Consider the following 15,988-nt stretch of genomic DNA (forward strand, 5'->3'; position numbering starts at 1 on the left):
TTTTATATCTATATCTATAATTAGCAATACAGCTGAATGATGTATGTAAAGTATTTTTTCTTTCCCTTTTCTTTTTTATTAATATTTTAGTACTACTGCTAAAGTTCTGATGAAAGAATAAAGCATTCATTAGCCAAATTCAAATGATTAGAACACATCACATAAATTCCACTGAAGTTGGAGTTTTTGCCATAGAAAATGAAAAAAACATATAACCTATGATAGCCCAATAGACAATCAGAACTAATATAAAACCCTATTGCTTCTCATTTGCAAATCTTGCAAGATCTAAGGTAACTCTAGATCATGTGAGTTCAGGTGATGCATGTTATGTACATTTGTATAGATATTAGCAGAGATTGTCAACAGTCTATGATGCTTGTGTGTGCCAATGTGTGTGTTTGTGGCAGGCTTTTACCCTGCACTGAGATCACTGAGACTTAAGACTTAGTAAAATAAGAAAAGCTATTTCATTTATAGAAATACATCGTAGATAGGAAAGGCATACCTAGTTCTAAGTAACTAACTTGGAGGCGCAACACCCAGGTTTGGGAGTTGCCCTCACTGCCCCTTCTTCATGTGTACTGGAGAGTGACAGAATAGGGCTAGAAGCAAATAGAAAGCAAAAATGGAAAGTAGGGTAACATCTAAAGAAATACTCCCCTTTACATCTCTCCTTTCTTTCTTTCTGTATATATATATATTTATTTATATTTATATATATCCCGCCCTTCCTCGCAGTAGGAGCCCAGGGCGGCACTGACAGTGGTTGACCTTCACTTCCTAAAAAGCAGTAATGATGAAACCCCTCAACATTGCCTATTGCAGCCTGTGCAGCTTTGGCACTGTTCATCTTATTGAAGCTTACTTGAGCTTCTGCTTTTTGCACCTTCACATTCTTTTCTAGGCAGCAATTGTGTTGCAGCGACTGCACCACACAGCCTGAGACTTCCCTCCTCCTTGCTTTGGTCACCACATGGCAATGTCATCAAGAAAGGGCTTGCACATAAATACACAAGCCTGGGCTGTGATGAGAACAGATTAATCTCAACTCTGAAATTCACTGTATGCGAACTGAACGGTACTTGTCTTCCTGGTCAAATGATTTTTTTTTAAAAAAAAAACCAACTCTAGGGCTACAAGCTTTAATTTTCAGCAGATTAATTAACTAAAAGGAGAGTTGATTAATCAGTGGGGCCTATTTTTATTGGTAAGAATGAGTTTTAATATGAGACACTTGTTTATTGTTTTTAGAGTAATTTTGTGTGTTACTGTACCGGGGAATGCATGAAACAATAACAAAGATCAGCCTTGATTTTTTTTAACTGTGTGCCCTAGAGCTTCTGTATTGAATTCTTCATTGTCTTGCACTCCTTTTAATTATTATATTCTGGAAATTCTCATAGATTTGAAGTCTTGGTGATAAGCAAATCAATTGAAATGTAATTGATCAGTTTATTGAAAGGGAGAGGATTAATCAGTTAAACATTTTAATTTTACATTGCCCAGATATTCAGCTGCAATAAATGGATTTTTTTCAACAAGAGGTGATCTTCACAGGTACCCCGCCTGGGGATGCTGTTGGAGAGAATGGGGTTTACAGGAGTTGTCTCTCTCTGGGACTGGGAATCTCTCTCTTTCTCACAGAACATGAGTTTGAGAGCTGGGGGACTGAGAGGAGGAGCTGCAAGGACCCTGCTTCTCACCTCATCTCTGCCAAGAACAAAAAAATCAGCCTTAAGCCATTTATTATACGCCTAATGATTTATTATTATTATTATTATTATTATTATTATTATTATTATTATTATTATTATTACCGAGACAGTTTTTGTCCCACATACAATTCAGTCTTGTGATTAAACAGGACAAAAATACAAATAAAAAGAAAGATGGAGTTCAAATAAATATACAATAAAAAGCTAGCCGGCATTTTAAAAGGCAGGAGTGCTCTGTCTGGATAAATACAGCACACAGGTATGCATGGGAACAAGGGGGAGAGTTCAAAAAGGGGGGGAAGGAAGAGAAGTAGGCCGTGGGGGGGGCAGAAGGTGCCGCGGAGGCAGCAGCGAGGTAAGGAGAGGCACACACACACACACACACATACACACACACACACACACAAATCATTGTCACTCACCTCCACAGCTCTTCGCCATTCTGCTGCTGCCTTCTCCTCCATTGTCCTTGCCCTGGCTTTTTCCTCCAGCGTCCATTTTTTCCTCTCAGTCGCTAGCAGGCCCTGCCTATTCACCGAGGGAAGAGAGAGTCTGCGCAGAGGTCCAATCAGTGTGAGGCACATGTCTTGTGTTCACCAATCACAGCCAGGAGCTGACTTCCCCTTGTTCCCGCCCCCAAGTAATGTCCAACCTAACGTGGAAACGTTAAAGTTGCAGTTGAAAAGTAGGGAAATTACTAGTCGTTCCGTTACTTGCCAAATGTAATGGAATTACCCTCTCGTTATTTAAAATTGTAACGAATTACAAGTAACTCGTTAAAAAAACGAGTTACTTCCAAGCTCTGCTACTTTGTGATGTTAAATAAATAGCAAAAGAAAACCCCCTCATACTTTAGCAAACTGCAGTTTATTATTATTATTATTAATTTTTATTCAAATTTTCAAAGACAAAAAAAAACACAAAACAAAAATAATTAAACAATAAAATAAAATGTTGACTTCCGATTTGTCGCAGATCAGTTATAAGTCTACAATATATAACAATCCTGTCTCCTAAATTATATTATAAAATCACTTTCCTCCAGTAGTTATCTTAATCATCAAATCTCATAAACATTACTTTATTCTTCCCACAAAAAGTCAAAGAGAGGTTTCAGTTCCTTGAGAGATATATCTTTCAATTTTTCTCCAAATAAACATGTCGATTAATCCATCTCATTCAAATCTGTTAGGTCCAATAATTTCAATAGCCATTCTCATTATCAATGTTAATTCCATCTTCTATCTTCAATAATCCTATTAAGTCCAATAATTTCAGTAACCATTCTTCCATTATCAATAATCCTATTGAATCCAATAATTTCAGTAGCCATTCTTCCATTATCAGTATCCCATAATAATCTTGTTGTCATTGTCATAATCCAAATAAATATATAGATTAATCCATCTCGCCAAACCTGTTTGAGCCAATAATTTCAATAGCCATTCTTCCATTGTCAATATTAATTCCATCTTCCATCTTCAATAGTCCTGTTCTGTCCAGTAATTTCAGTATCCATTCTTCCATTATCAGTATCCCATATTAATCTTGCTGTCATAGCCATAGTCATATAGTAAGAGTCTGATGGGAATTTCCTTTATCACAAATATTTTCTTGCCATCAATTCTGAATATGTTGCTAAAATATTGTTGTAAAGTCATATCTCTGTTCTTCTTTTTTACAAAATGCACTGGCTCATCTCTTAAGAATTTTTCCATTGTCACATATCTGTAGTCCATTCCATAGATTTTTTCTATGTCAAGCTCCATCACATCATTCCAGTCCAAAAAATTATCCAAGACATTAATAACTTTATCTCTATTATCTTCATTAATTTCTTCAGAGACAACGTTGATTTCCAAACAGTAAACTTTATTTCTAGTATCCATAAACTCCAGATCTTTTTCCAATTTCACATTTGTTCCAATCTCCAGAGCTTGTATCTTCCCTTTAGTTTTTCTTTTTTCATCTCTAATCTCATCAACTATTTCTTTAAACTCCTGTGTCATTTTACTAAATTCATTTTTCATCTCCTGTCTACCCTGTCTCAGGGTTTGTTTCGTTATCTCAATCTCATCCATTATTTTCTGAAACATAATTTCTTCCATGGTCTCAGCCACTTTCCTGATTGCCATTCTTAAAACCACAAAAACAAAAATTATTTCAGTCACAATTGGGTTAATATTCCAGGCTTGATGAAGTCACAGTGTAGACAGTACAGCCTGCCTTATCTCTTATATTCAGGAATACAAAACAAATTTAGCTCCCAGCTTCAAAAGAGTTAGTAGTGTCGTGAACAAGCAGATTCGTCAAAATGAAATAGACCAAAAAAAAAATAGTCCCAGACATATAATGCTCCAAAGTTCATAAATCAAATTTATTTATTTCTTTTCCCTCCTCGAAATAGAAATCTCTCTTCCATTTATATCTTTAGAATGCACTTCCCGGCCAGCTTTTTGCAATAAAAACTAAGATAGGCTTTTTCAGTTTCTTTCCTCCTTAGTTTCGTGAATAACAGAGAAAATTTTTAACTCACCCAGCCGTTCTTATATAGCCGATTCATTGACAAATCTCTTTTTTGCTGCAACGATTTAAACCAAATAAAAAAAAATATAGAAAGAAGGATGCTTGCTTGTTTAAGTTCGTTTTCTTTGAAGAAAAGATAAACGTGTCACTTAGTCAGTTAGAGGTTGATGGACGTCCTCCGGCATTGCTGGCTGAACCTTCTCTCATAAATTAATGAGATCCAGTCCTCCCAAACAAAAACAGGCTTTAATGGTTAATCTCTACATTTTTCCCTGCCCGGGAAAAAATCATCACCAGTCAAAAAAGAATGTTCTGACTTATTTATACTGAAAAAGCTTCTTCTGAGACAAGAGCTCGTCTCAAAAAGCAGGCACAAGCGAAGTCATCCTTCCCGGAAGAGCAAACTGCAGTTTTGATACATGCTACAGTTTAACTGCTGAACTTAAAAGGGCCTGATCACGCCTCGGTACAGAGTAAATATTATCACAAGTTGCCCTGATAACAGATCAGGACATGTAGCAAATCCAAGTAGACTTCCTAGGACTCTTTAGAAGGCCATGAACAATAATCTGGTATAAAACTATACCAGTATAGGCTCTCCAGATGTTGCTGAACTATAACTCCCATCATCCCTGTCTATTGGTTCAGTAATATCTGGAGGGCAAAGGTTCCCCACACTTGCTGTACAGCATAAACAAATCCAGGGGAGGGGGGCTACTCCAGAAAGTGCAAAGGTGGTTGTGGGAGAAGAAGAAAGAACCAGCTGGAAGCTAAAGAGCTGGGATAAATGAGAAGGTAATAGAGGAGCTATAGTTAGCGACAAACTGTTGGAGAGCCTTCAAGGAAATAGCAGACACCAAAAGGTACATGGAGAAATGGTAAAGAGAAAGCAACAGAGAGATCATTTTGCATGGCCTTTTGAATTACCCAGAGGCTTTGTCAGGAAGATAAGCTATATGTAAGCTGGCAAAACTTTGTTACTTCAGTCACACTCTAACCTATGCATCCTTATACCATCTTGACAGTGGAAAGGCATCTAGTACATTACAGATGGCCTGCCCTGCAGCCCTTAGAAGAATAATGCTGGGAGATGAAGTAAAGATATGCAGATGCAGCAACCATCAGATTCCATATATTACAGACCTGGAATATAATCACATTATTAATAACCAAGTGTCTTCCCCAGAGCAAATCATTGTGGTCTGTGTGACTATTTCACTGAAAGCAACAGATTATGATCTTAGCACAGATAAGAACCTGGAACAGCTCTATGAAAGAAAGAACATAAACAGGAGTATGCCTTGTACACAGGTAGGCCTCTCTAGTGTTGGTGTCTCAGTCACATCAGTGGCTCGGTTCACATGCTGTGTTCAGCCAATCCATGGCTACGCACAGCACAAACTTCAAGTGCCTCATCATCCTGCTACTGTGCTACCCAGAACTAAGCTATGGCTTGACTTAAGTGTTACATCTCCATACCCAAGTTCATGGTTTGTTTTGTTCCAGACAAACCGTGAGCCATAGCCAAGGTTTGTTCTTGGTTTATTGCTTGTGGTTTGTCTGAAGATGGGTTTTGGATATAATGCATATGCTGCCCATTAGCTACTGGGGTAAGTTTAAGGTGCTGGTTTTGGTGTACAAAACCTTATACAATTTGGGACCAGGATACCTGAAAGATCATATTACCCCTTATATACCAGTCAATTATTGTACTCTACAGGTAAGGGCCTCCTGCAGATACCATTGTATCAGGAGGTCCATTCCACACAACATAGGAAGAGGACCTTTAGTGTTGTAGCACCTACCCTTTGGAATTCCCTTACCTTAAATATTAGGCACCATCTCTGTTATCTTTTTGGAGCCTACTGAAGACCTTCCTCTTTCAACAAGCCTTTTAAGTAGAGCCCATATCCCAGTCTGTATCTGTTTTGAAATTGCTTTTTAAGATGTTTTTAAAGTTTTTTAAAAAATATGTTTTTAAGATGTTTTCTTTTTAAGATGTTTTCTTTTAAATATGGTTTAAGATGTTTTTAGTGTTTTGTCCCTTGGTTGCTGCCCAGGGCTTCTTCTGGGAGGAAGGTCAGGATACAAATTTCATAATAAATATAGTGGCTAATGCTAAGACAAACCATGGCTTAAGTCTAGGTAGTGACAGCAGCAGGACTGGTGTGTGTGTAAAACAGGCATGATTTCCTCTGTGAGTATCCACATGCTCGCCTGTTCATGCTTAGTCATTGTGTGGATTAGTGCTACATGCAGGGGTGTAGTCTCAGGTGTGTGTGTCTTAGACCCCTTACTTTTTTTGGAGCAGGGTCCCTATGTCTCCAGCATCCTACGAGCCAATCAGCATGAAAGGGGAGTGTATTAGCCAGCAAGAAGAGTCTTCTAACATGCTTCCTTGTCCTTTCCCGTTGATTGGAGTGAAAGGTGAGTCAGCCACTGAGAAAACTGTTCTCAGTAGCTAACACTTTTCCCTTTCATGCTGATTGACTCCCAGGGACATCGCCAGGGATCTCATTCTCAAGCCAGCAGCAAAAAAGTGGGGAAGGGGTGTGGCTGTGACTATAATGAAAGGACCCTGCACTTCTGAATTTGAGACTACACTACTGGCTACATGAGAACTGGGCTAATGACTGATGCAACACAAGAAGATTTTAAAGAACTTTATAAAGCACCCTTTTGTTCATTTGCTAAGTTGGATATTTTTGCCTTTATACAAGTACAAAGAAATCAGGTGGTTGACACAGGAGTTTGGTAATGAAACTTCCTTCTACATCATTTGAGGATGGTTAGGTTATAAGTGGTCTCGATGGGTGAGCTTATTCTGAGCATGAATGCTGATGTATTTCTATATGTACTAAATCTAATTTAGCAGCAATGGCCTTTTTTTTAAAGATGGGAGTACATCAGAGGGATATTCTGACAATCAGGAATGTCCATCACTAAGTTAAATGTACTTGGGTCAGTTGCCAGTCTGAGCAGCGAAGAGCAGATAATTCAATTCCTTTAATGCTGACTTTTTCAATGGGAACATTGTGCTCTGACAACTAATAGAATAAGATTCATTGTTATTATTGTTGACCTATTCCTATAATGAAACTGTCTTTATTTTTGTAGGGTCGCCTAGACTCTTTTCGCCTGCTCAAATACAGTATCAACTCTGCAGACGAGTTTACAGACCATTGTGGTTCATTACTGGTGAAAAAGCATAATATCGCTCCTGGCATGTTTTTGGTAGGTTACAACTGTCTTGTCATAGCTCTCTTCTTGCACATCCAGGCCATTTCAGTTCAAAAACAGATTGACAGGGAACCAGAGATATGAATATGTCAGATATGTACAAATGAGGCAAGTTGCTAATTTTCCTTCCAGTGGCATCTTCTTGTACCTGATGGAATGCAGTGGAGACTGAAAATCCTTCACACATGTATATTTTGGTTTTGAAAAGTTTGTTTCATTCACTCTCTCCATGAACGCCCTGCTTTTTGAAGCTCTCCGAGTCTGAAGAAGCTTGGTAGAAAGCTGCTGAAAGCAAAACAGGGTCTGTGCTTTTGAATTGAATTTGAATTGAATTTTTGAATTGACTATTCACTCTCAATTTTGTAGCAAATGGCTATATAGCACAAAGGCATTGTTGACATCCTCCCCATTTCAATTGGGATTGGTGTCATCACTGTCATTTTAACAAACACAGAGATTTATAGTTTAATTCTGCAGAGAGGTGAAAAATACACAACTGAAAAAAGGCATAGAATTCCAATTTCTCCATCGAAGGGGGTTCAATAACTCTTTCTCAAGTTTTTGATCTGAGGCCTAAGGGAAGGATCTCTCTTTCCCCGCCCTGTTTTAAGTAGATAGGCAAAGTTGGAGGGTCACAAATTGAGATGTAAGCACATTAGTGAACTGGCCCATAACTGGTTCTCAGAATGTGATGCAAACTGTGGGAAGGTGACTCTTCTAGGTTAAATGGGCATGTGGTAGACATGCCAATGTAGAAGAAGCCTAACATGCAAAAATGAAATAGCTAGCATGCCCTTCCCAATGCAAGGGACATGTTAGAAATATGCTGAAGTGGTGTCTGGGACCAGGAATCCGGGAGGAATAATCCCCCAGAACTAGGAGTAAGCTTTGTTCACTCTGGAACAACAGGGCATCTTTTCCATTCTTCACCATTGGGCACTCACTCTATCCTGCATTTTCTTCTGTATCTAGTAGTGTATATCTACTGTCCAGAAGCAAATAAATATTCTATGCCTGTCCCAGAAGCTAAAAAATAAAAACCTCACTTGGCAGTGGCCTCAAAGTAGCCTCCAGTATAAAAAATTGTAAGTTCTAAGTTTGCCCAGCAGAGGTCCTCTGTCCACCTACATCTAGACATCTCATTTATGTCTAGCTGCCCTACTATTTTGATCTGCTGCAAATACTTTCACTATAGTTTAGCTATTTTGGAATTACTTTAGTTTCTGAACTATTACATTTGACTCCCACTTTCAACCCAGGCAGGAAGTAGGTCTTGTAACCAAGTGTATGGTTCCCCATGATTATCATTAATGTTTGTGCAAACGCTATACAGATTATTAAACAGAGGACACAGCTTTAAAACAACCACCTCTTGTGGTGGTATTTTATATATAGTGAATATAGCTTGCAGATTCTTTTATAAACAGACCAATACCAAGGAGAGCAGGTATTATATTTAATAATAGTTTTAAATTGTGAAAAATGTATGTCATGGAACAAATATAGGGTTATCTGTAGTCTGGGTTGTACATAATCTTTTTATTAACCTTGACTTACATGAGCCAATTGCCTTAATGGAGAAAAGGCCAATATAATGTAGGTACTTTTTGCACCTGACCTCTGTTTCCCAATCAACTGGCAAAGCAGGGCAAGTGCTTGTCTTCACATTCGTTAAGAAGCTTCCTTTTATTGAGCCAGACCACTGGTCCATCTAGCTCAGGGTTGTCTACTGTACTGTTCTTCAAACTTGGGTCCCCAGATGTTGTCAAACTACAACTCCCATCAACCTGAGCCATCTTAGCCAATGGCCAAGGATGATGGGAGTTGTAGTCCAACAACATCTGGGGATCTGAGGTTGAAGAACAGTGGTCTACCGTGACTGGCAGCAGCTCTCCAGCTTTTCAGACAGCGGTCTCTTGCAGCCCTACCTGGAGATGTTGGGGACTGAACCTTGGGACTTTTTGCATGTGCTTCAGCCCTTCTTCTAGAATGCTACACTATCTGTTCTTATATAGCTGAGGAAACATTCTCCCCAAACTCTGCTAGATTAGGATTTAAAAAAATATTTCTCTGAAGCTATCCACTTGAAGTCATACTGGTAAACCCAAACATTCAAGGTAACTATTTCAATTTTCCTCCACTTTTACCTTTTGATTAACAGGACAACTTCAGAAGTATCCCACCCACCACCCACTTTCAGGAATCCTTTGGATTCCAGACTGTTTGATGGGGTTCCATATAGGCAGCCCTGAATCAGCCCCTACTGTTCCCAGCAAACAAACCGCGCAACCGTGTGCATAAGAAGAAAGCTCTGTTACCTGTACCCAAGTAAATGGGTACAGGGCTGCAGTATAAGTGTATCTTTCTGTAAGCCTGAAGTATGAAAAATAAATAAATTTGGCTAAAAATAGAAAATTTTAATAAACTGGATAGCTGGCCTGCCGTAAAATGAAATTATGAAAAACACTACCACAGGAACAAGATGGCGACTATCTAGCTAAAAACAGATGATTTAAACAGTTTCAAGATGTCTTGCAGGTAACAAATTGAACATTAGTTTGTGCTCTAATGAAGAAGGAGAAAGCCAGTAATGGAGGCATCATAGCTGAGGTGACAGGACTTTCTAGTGCCATGTAAAACAATATTGTGCTCAGTTCTGGGTACTCTGTTCAACAGGTAAGCAGGATGGCTCATGAACACAGCTCAGTGTGGTACAGCCTGCTAATTTAAAATTGCCAATGTGGCCCCAGACCAAACTGAGTCCTATTCGGCTGCATGTTTCATCAAAAGTAGACTTTCCATTCTACTCACCCGTTTCATATGTTTTTGACAGATGTACACGCGAGGAAAGCTCCTCTTTGCCAACTACATTTTCAATGGATACAGCAAATCAGTGAGAGATCTTCAAAAGCAAATTATCCTAACCAGGCACAATTACAACAGGGGCTACCATTTACCTGCTGATTATAGATTAAGGTATTATAATACTCTGTATAGACATTCCTATGATCTGTAGCATCTACATCCAAATCTTTAAATGTGGTTTGTTGCAGCACATCAGAACAGACCCAACAGACAATATTTAGGTTGTGAAGAACTCTAGGTTTTATGACACATTCACAGAGTGACATTGTTTCATTTTCTTCCCTCTTATGAAAATAGCAAAAACAAATATGTGAAATGATGTGACAAGCTTTTAATTTTATTTAATTTTATTCCAAGTTTTAATTGGATTAAAATTTTACAGAAGTTGTTTAATTGAGGTTTGTGTAGTGATAAAATGCAGCCACACCAATTATAACTTCAGGGTACACTATTTTACAGGCTACTTTCGTTTTAATGTGCTATGTATTAGGGAGTGAGAAAAGAACTAAGGAAGTCTAGCTACATTTGGACATAATGATAAACCATAGTTTAGCACTATAAGGAAGGGATACATCTGGGTGAACCTTGGGCTTATGCACTCTTCTCCCTTCAGTCACACCAAGATCAGAAGCATTTGTTTCTGCTTTTGATGAATGGCAGTTTGTCATTATATCCAAATAGGAATTGTGTTTAGTGTTTAGTTTATCTTTACAAGCCATGGTTTCAAGTTGGCTTGTTTGGTCCAACCATACTTAAAACTAACCAGTTTATTCTGGTTCAGGTATAATGATAAACCACAGTTTTCTCATCTTCTCATAGCCTCTCTGGAAGAGGAGAGTGTATGAAGCCAGTGCTTTCCCAGGCTCATTCCCATAGTGCTCAATTATGGTTTGGCATTATGTCTGAACAAGGCCAATGAGTGGTAGCTTTATTCAGTTATAAGCACCAATATTAAGCCTTTGGTAAGTATTATTATTTTTAATATATTGCTTCAAACTGACATATCTAAGTGCTGTACAATAAAATCAATACATGAGATGCAAAACAAATTAAAATACAGGCCACAAATTCCAATTACAACATATGCAGAACTATGTGTGAAGAGGTAAAATAGAGTTAAACCTTAATCAGGAAAGACTTGGGTAAAAAAGGTTTTTAGCAAGCACCAAAATGTGGACTGATCTAGTGAGTACCTCATCTACACAGAAATGGAATTCCTACTGGAAGGGTGGGATATAAATCCAATAAGTAAATAATGTGGAGGCCACCCAGCTGAAGGTTCAGTGCCATGTTACATCCAGCCGGCCTACTGCTGCACTTGCCATCTCCAAAAAGGATTACCCAGCTGAGTATAGCACCAGACGGGTGCAGAAACTATTACTTAATAGTTTAGAGGGCATATGATGCATACTCTAAAATTCTTTGGTTTGACAACCTTGTTATTTTTATTCCGCAAAACCCTGAATGAGTGACATGAGGGTGAAATACTCTTTTCATCCTGCCCCCAAACTCTTACATTACCACTGGTTATTTAACTCTTTACAAGCCAAAAGTGGCATAAAACAAATGACTGTTTTATGTTGTAGAAAGGAAAACGTGGTAGAAAAATGCAAAAACAAGAGAGAAGAAACACTGGCATTAGAAGGAAGGCACACAGCAATGATCATTTAAAGCAAGTTAATTATGCCTTTATACATATCAGCCATTATTTTGCACTCATAGTTGGTGCAGTTAAAGGGTTAAGGGCGGATTCTCCATCAGCAATTCTAAAATCAGGGAACTGCTCACTTGTAGGTTGTGTAGGGTAAAATATTGTAACCTTGTCTATGAGACTAAACCAGTAAGCTATTGAAGAATAGATGTGGCAAAGTAACACAGGAGAAGAAGGAAAACAGGGTAGTACAAGCTTTTAATGAGAGAAAGCAGAAATTCAGAAAGTTATATAAAAGTACAGTTTATATAAGTCAAGCATCTGAAGAAGTTTAGAAACAGGAAATAATTTTTTATTACAATAAAGTACTTGTTCAAAAGTTACAATCTCAAGTCATTATATGTCTATGTACATTCTTGTTACTTCAGGAAACAAGTATGATTCCTTACACTGGAAAATCCAGAGTGCTAGTGTTGCTCTTCCTCAAAGAATATTTGTATTTACCTGTATACACCTTGATAACCTATCAAACAAGCAGCAAAAGCAAAGGCCAACAGACATGACTAAAAGAACTTGAAAAACAGATCTTTGATTCTATGCAACGTTTATCACATAATTAAGCAGCTGCTCACCTCAACACCCTACAGATTTACTTCCTGAAAACAGTTTGCCTCTGTTGCAACAAATATCTTTTGTTTGCTGGCTGAAAAACAAGTTATTCCTAGCTGCACCATAACATCTTAATTAAATATCAATTCCATTCCAATAGCAGAAGCAGTGAGGCAGAGAGGGAACATTGCTCAGGAGTCATATATATATGACTTTTCATATATGAAAAGCTTCTCAGCTGAATATAGAGCTTAAGCTAAAGTTGCAGAGAAAACTGACTTTCCCATGGAAATCATATAGGCAACAGTCTAAGGCTATGTACAGACAACTTTTCCGAAATATGATGGTCAATTAAAGCTACCATTTATCTGCAGAAGTGGTACATAAGTACATGGTCTGCAATACTGAGTTTGTGAGAAATGCTGCCAACTTGGCCTTTGCTTTGTACCTTTAAAGCAGGGATGGCTAACCTATGGCCTCCTAAATGTTGTTGGACTACAACTCCCATTATCCCCAGCTGGCACAGCCAATGGTCAGGGATGATGGGAGTTCAACAATATCTGGAGGGCCAGTTTAGCTATTCCTGCTTTAAAAGATACATAAAGGGGCCTTCTCTGGAGGCCAAGTCAATGTAGGACCAAAACCCTCCTTTTTATGCTTTTTGTGTTACAAGTATTATCTTTTGACTTTATCAACTGCTGCCTGCTTCCCTGTATTGATTAACTCTACATGGCCCTTGGCTAGCAAGCTTTTCATATAGTGTGACAAGATGCTGTCTCTGCAGAGACTGTGTTTGACTGCTACAGAGCCATTAAGATCTTGTCTGAATCATTAAAGGTGTCCCATGGAGCTACTCTGAAGAAAACTTAATACACACTGAGTCTTACTTCAGTCAGCAGGTATATGGACAGGAGCAACCTACTCTCATTAGGAATATTCCTACAACAGCGAGCCAACACTGTACACTGCATAAACTAGCTATTGCCAAGATCATTTAGCAAGAAATTCATCTTTAGTGGAAAGTCAAGTTGTAAACAACCATTTATACAAATAGACAAAAACTGCAGTGCTGATGAAGCAGGTATTTGCCCTTCTCACACTCCATTATACTGCAAATTGGAGAAAAAGTATGTCGTTGCATGAAGAATACCAGTTTTTAAAACACAGTGTGTTATGGATGCTAAAGAAGGAACACATTTAAGTGAGAACCAGAATATGTTAAACTATAAATAGTTGTTTAAGAGGGGTAAAACATACCAAATGGAACAACCTACAAGAGAAAATACAGGCAAGAAAGTGAAAACCTTTGGATTGGTATTCTCAAGGTATCCTTTCTGGGCCTCACAGTAACACTGAATGTTACAGAGGCTTTAGTCGAAGTGTTAATTAAACAATTTTTCATCAAATATAATACTTATGCTTATTTTGGTTATAGTAAATTTCAGAGCAAAAGGTTAGTACCTACTAAGTGGTTTGCACTAGTTAATGTAAATGATATAGCCATTTTGCCTCCATTAAAAGTAAAATGAAAAGTCAGCTCTGCATGTGGTTGCCTCCCCTCCCTCTCTCAGCCCCCCCCCTCTATAATTCAGGCATAATCACACTAGCCTATAATACAAAGCTGTTGTAAGGATTATCAAGACAATGTAAGTGAAGTGCTTCAAAGCACATTTGTGGCTGGACAACACTTAAAACTATGGAAGAAGCTAAAATGGTCAGGAAAACAAATTAATGCCTTGGGCCCAAAAGCAAAACTACAAATAGTCATTTAATTCAGGGCTGCTGTTAAAAGGGACGCCAGAAAGTAATAACATGACCGTAGCAAACTAACCCTCTGACACAAACAAATAGAACATACATGCACAAGATTGCATGATTAACTCAGAAATAAGTCCTGCTATGTTCTCTGGGGATGACTCAGCAAGAATGAACAATATAAAAGTTAATGCTTAAAAAATGGAAGAATACTTGGATTATCTGAATTGACAGATGAGAGACTCCTTGAATAGAATGGGGAAGGAGGCATGTTAGTTGCCAGGAATCTAGATTAAAAATAGTTGATTTGACCTGTCAATTTCAGCTGATGTAGCAAACCCACCTAGAAGTTCAACTACTAGGTCTATCGTGAAGAACATAGTCATATAACAAGTATGCAGTGGAGTAAGCTTGCTATTAAATGTAGAAAAAAATCCTTTTTTGTGATAACCTAGAATTATAACATGCACAATTGTCAAAATATACTAACATGTATGGAAACCCATACTGATTTCTCTTATAACTGTAGTACTTTCATTGTGGAATTTGTTTTTGGCATTACAGTTCTTTTGAAAACAGCCTGAGAGTTACCCTGAACACACACAAGCAAGAATTTCACAAGATATTTCTAGATGTATTTGTTATGCCACTGATAGGTATGGAAAAATAATTCTCTCTTCATAAACGTCACCACCATGAGCACCTTGGGGTTTGGAGAGTCTGTCTTTTTAAGATGACCCAAATCACAGGAATTATGGAATAATTTAAGGTAGTAATTTACAAGGACATGTTTTACATGAGAATTTTAAATAATGGTCAGTATTTGTTTTGGGGCCCTTGCTCTGTCCCCACCAAACTGCAAATCCAAGTTATGGAACAAGTGCATGGGAGCAACCTACTGCTGGCAAAATAAACTGTTGAGAGATGGCTGATGATCATAGGATTATTGCCATTCTTGGAACAGGAAAGTCCAGCGTTTCTATAGTATCTATCGGAGAACTAGCATATACTTCAGAAATAATAAAAAACCCTGATGCATTGCCAAGTAAAATGCTTCAAAGCCAGTTGTTCTGGAAAAAAATGCCTAAACACAATTTTGTACAATTAGCTTGCGGACTTCCTTGTTGACCTATGTTAAACTGATGCAGTATGATGTGGCATGGTACATCAAGATCATATGTCTAGCAAGATGGATCACTGGTTCAGAATGGCTCCGATCCAAAAGGACATGTTGCACCTGAATTTGCTGAGAATTTCCCTCCATAAATGTGCCCCCAGAGCCCTGCTGCTCATTAAATCCTCATCCTACCTCAAAAGGCACCCAGTTATGGGACAAAAGCTTTTACAGGGGGGATATGGCACTAGTGTCTCCACGCTGTTGGGGCTGTGTGATTTCCCCAAGGGTTCAACATTCACTTTGGCATTTCTCTAGGAAAGTTGTCAGAAAATTCCAGTGTGTATGCAAGCTCATCTAGAACATAGCCCATGTTAGGAATCTATATTGATGTTGTATATTTATACATTTTGCTTGGTACTTTATTTTGAAATATACCTGGAGAGAAAGTATCCATGATTTTGAACTATTTAGCTTATACAAAGGAGCCATCTGTCCTGGAATATAGAA

At 38.1% G+C, this 15,988-nt stretch overlaps 1 pseudogene; it reads left to right on the plus strand.

Moving 5' to 3' along the window:
* LOC133363328 (uncharacterized) overlaps positions 1 to 15,078 on the plus strand; it is a 59,216-nt pseudogene extending 44,138 nt beyond the window's left edge.
* Positions 15,079 to 15,988: the final 910 nt, after the last annotated feature.

Source organism: Rhineura floridana, chromosome 8 (assembly GCF_030035675.1).
Source record: "Rhineura floridana isolate rRhiFlo1 chromosome 8, rRhiFlo1.hap2, whole genome shotgun sequence".
Classification (NCBI taxonomy): domain Eukaryota; kingdom Metazoa; phylum Chordata; class Lepidosauria; order Squamata; family Rhineuridae; genus Rhineura; species Rhineura floridana.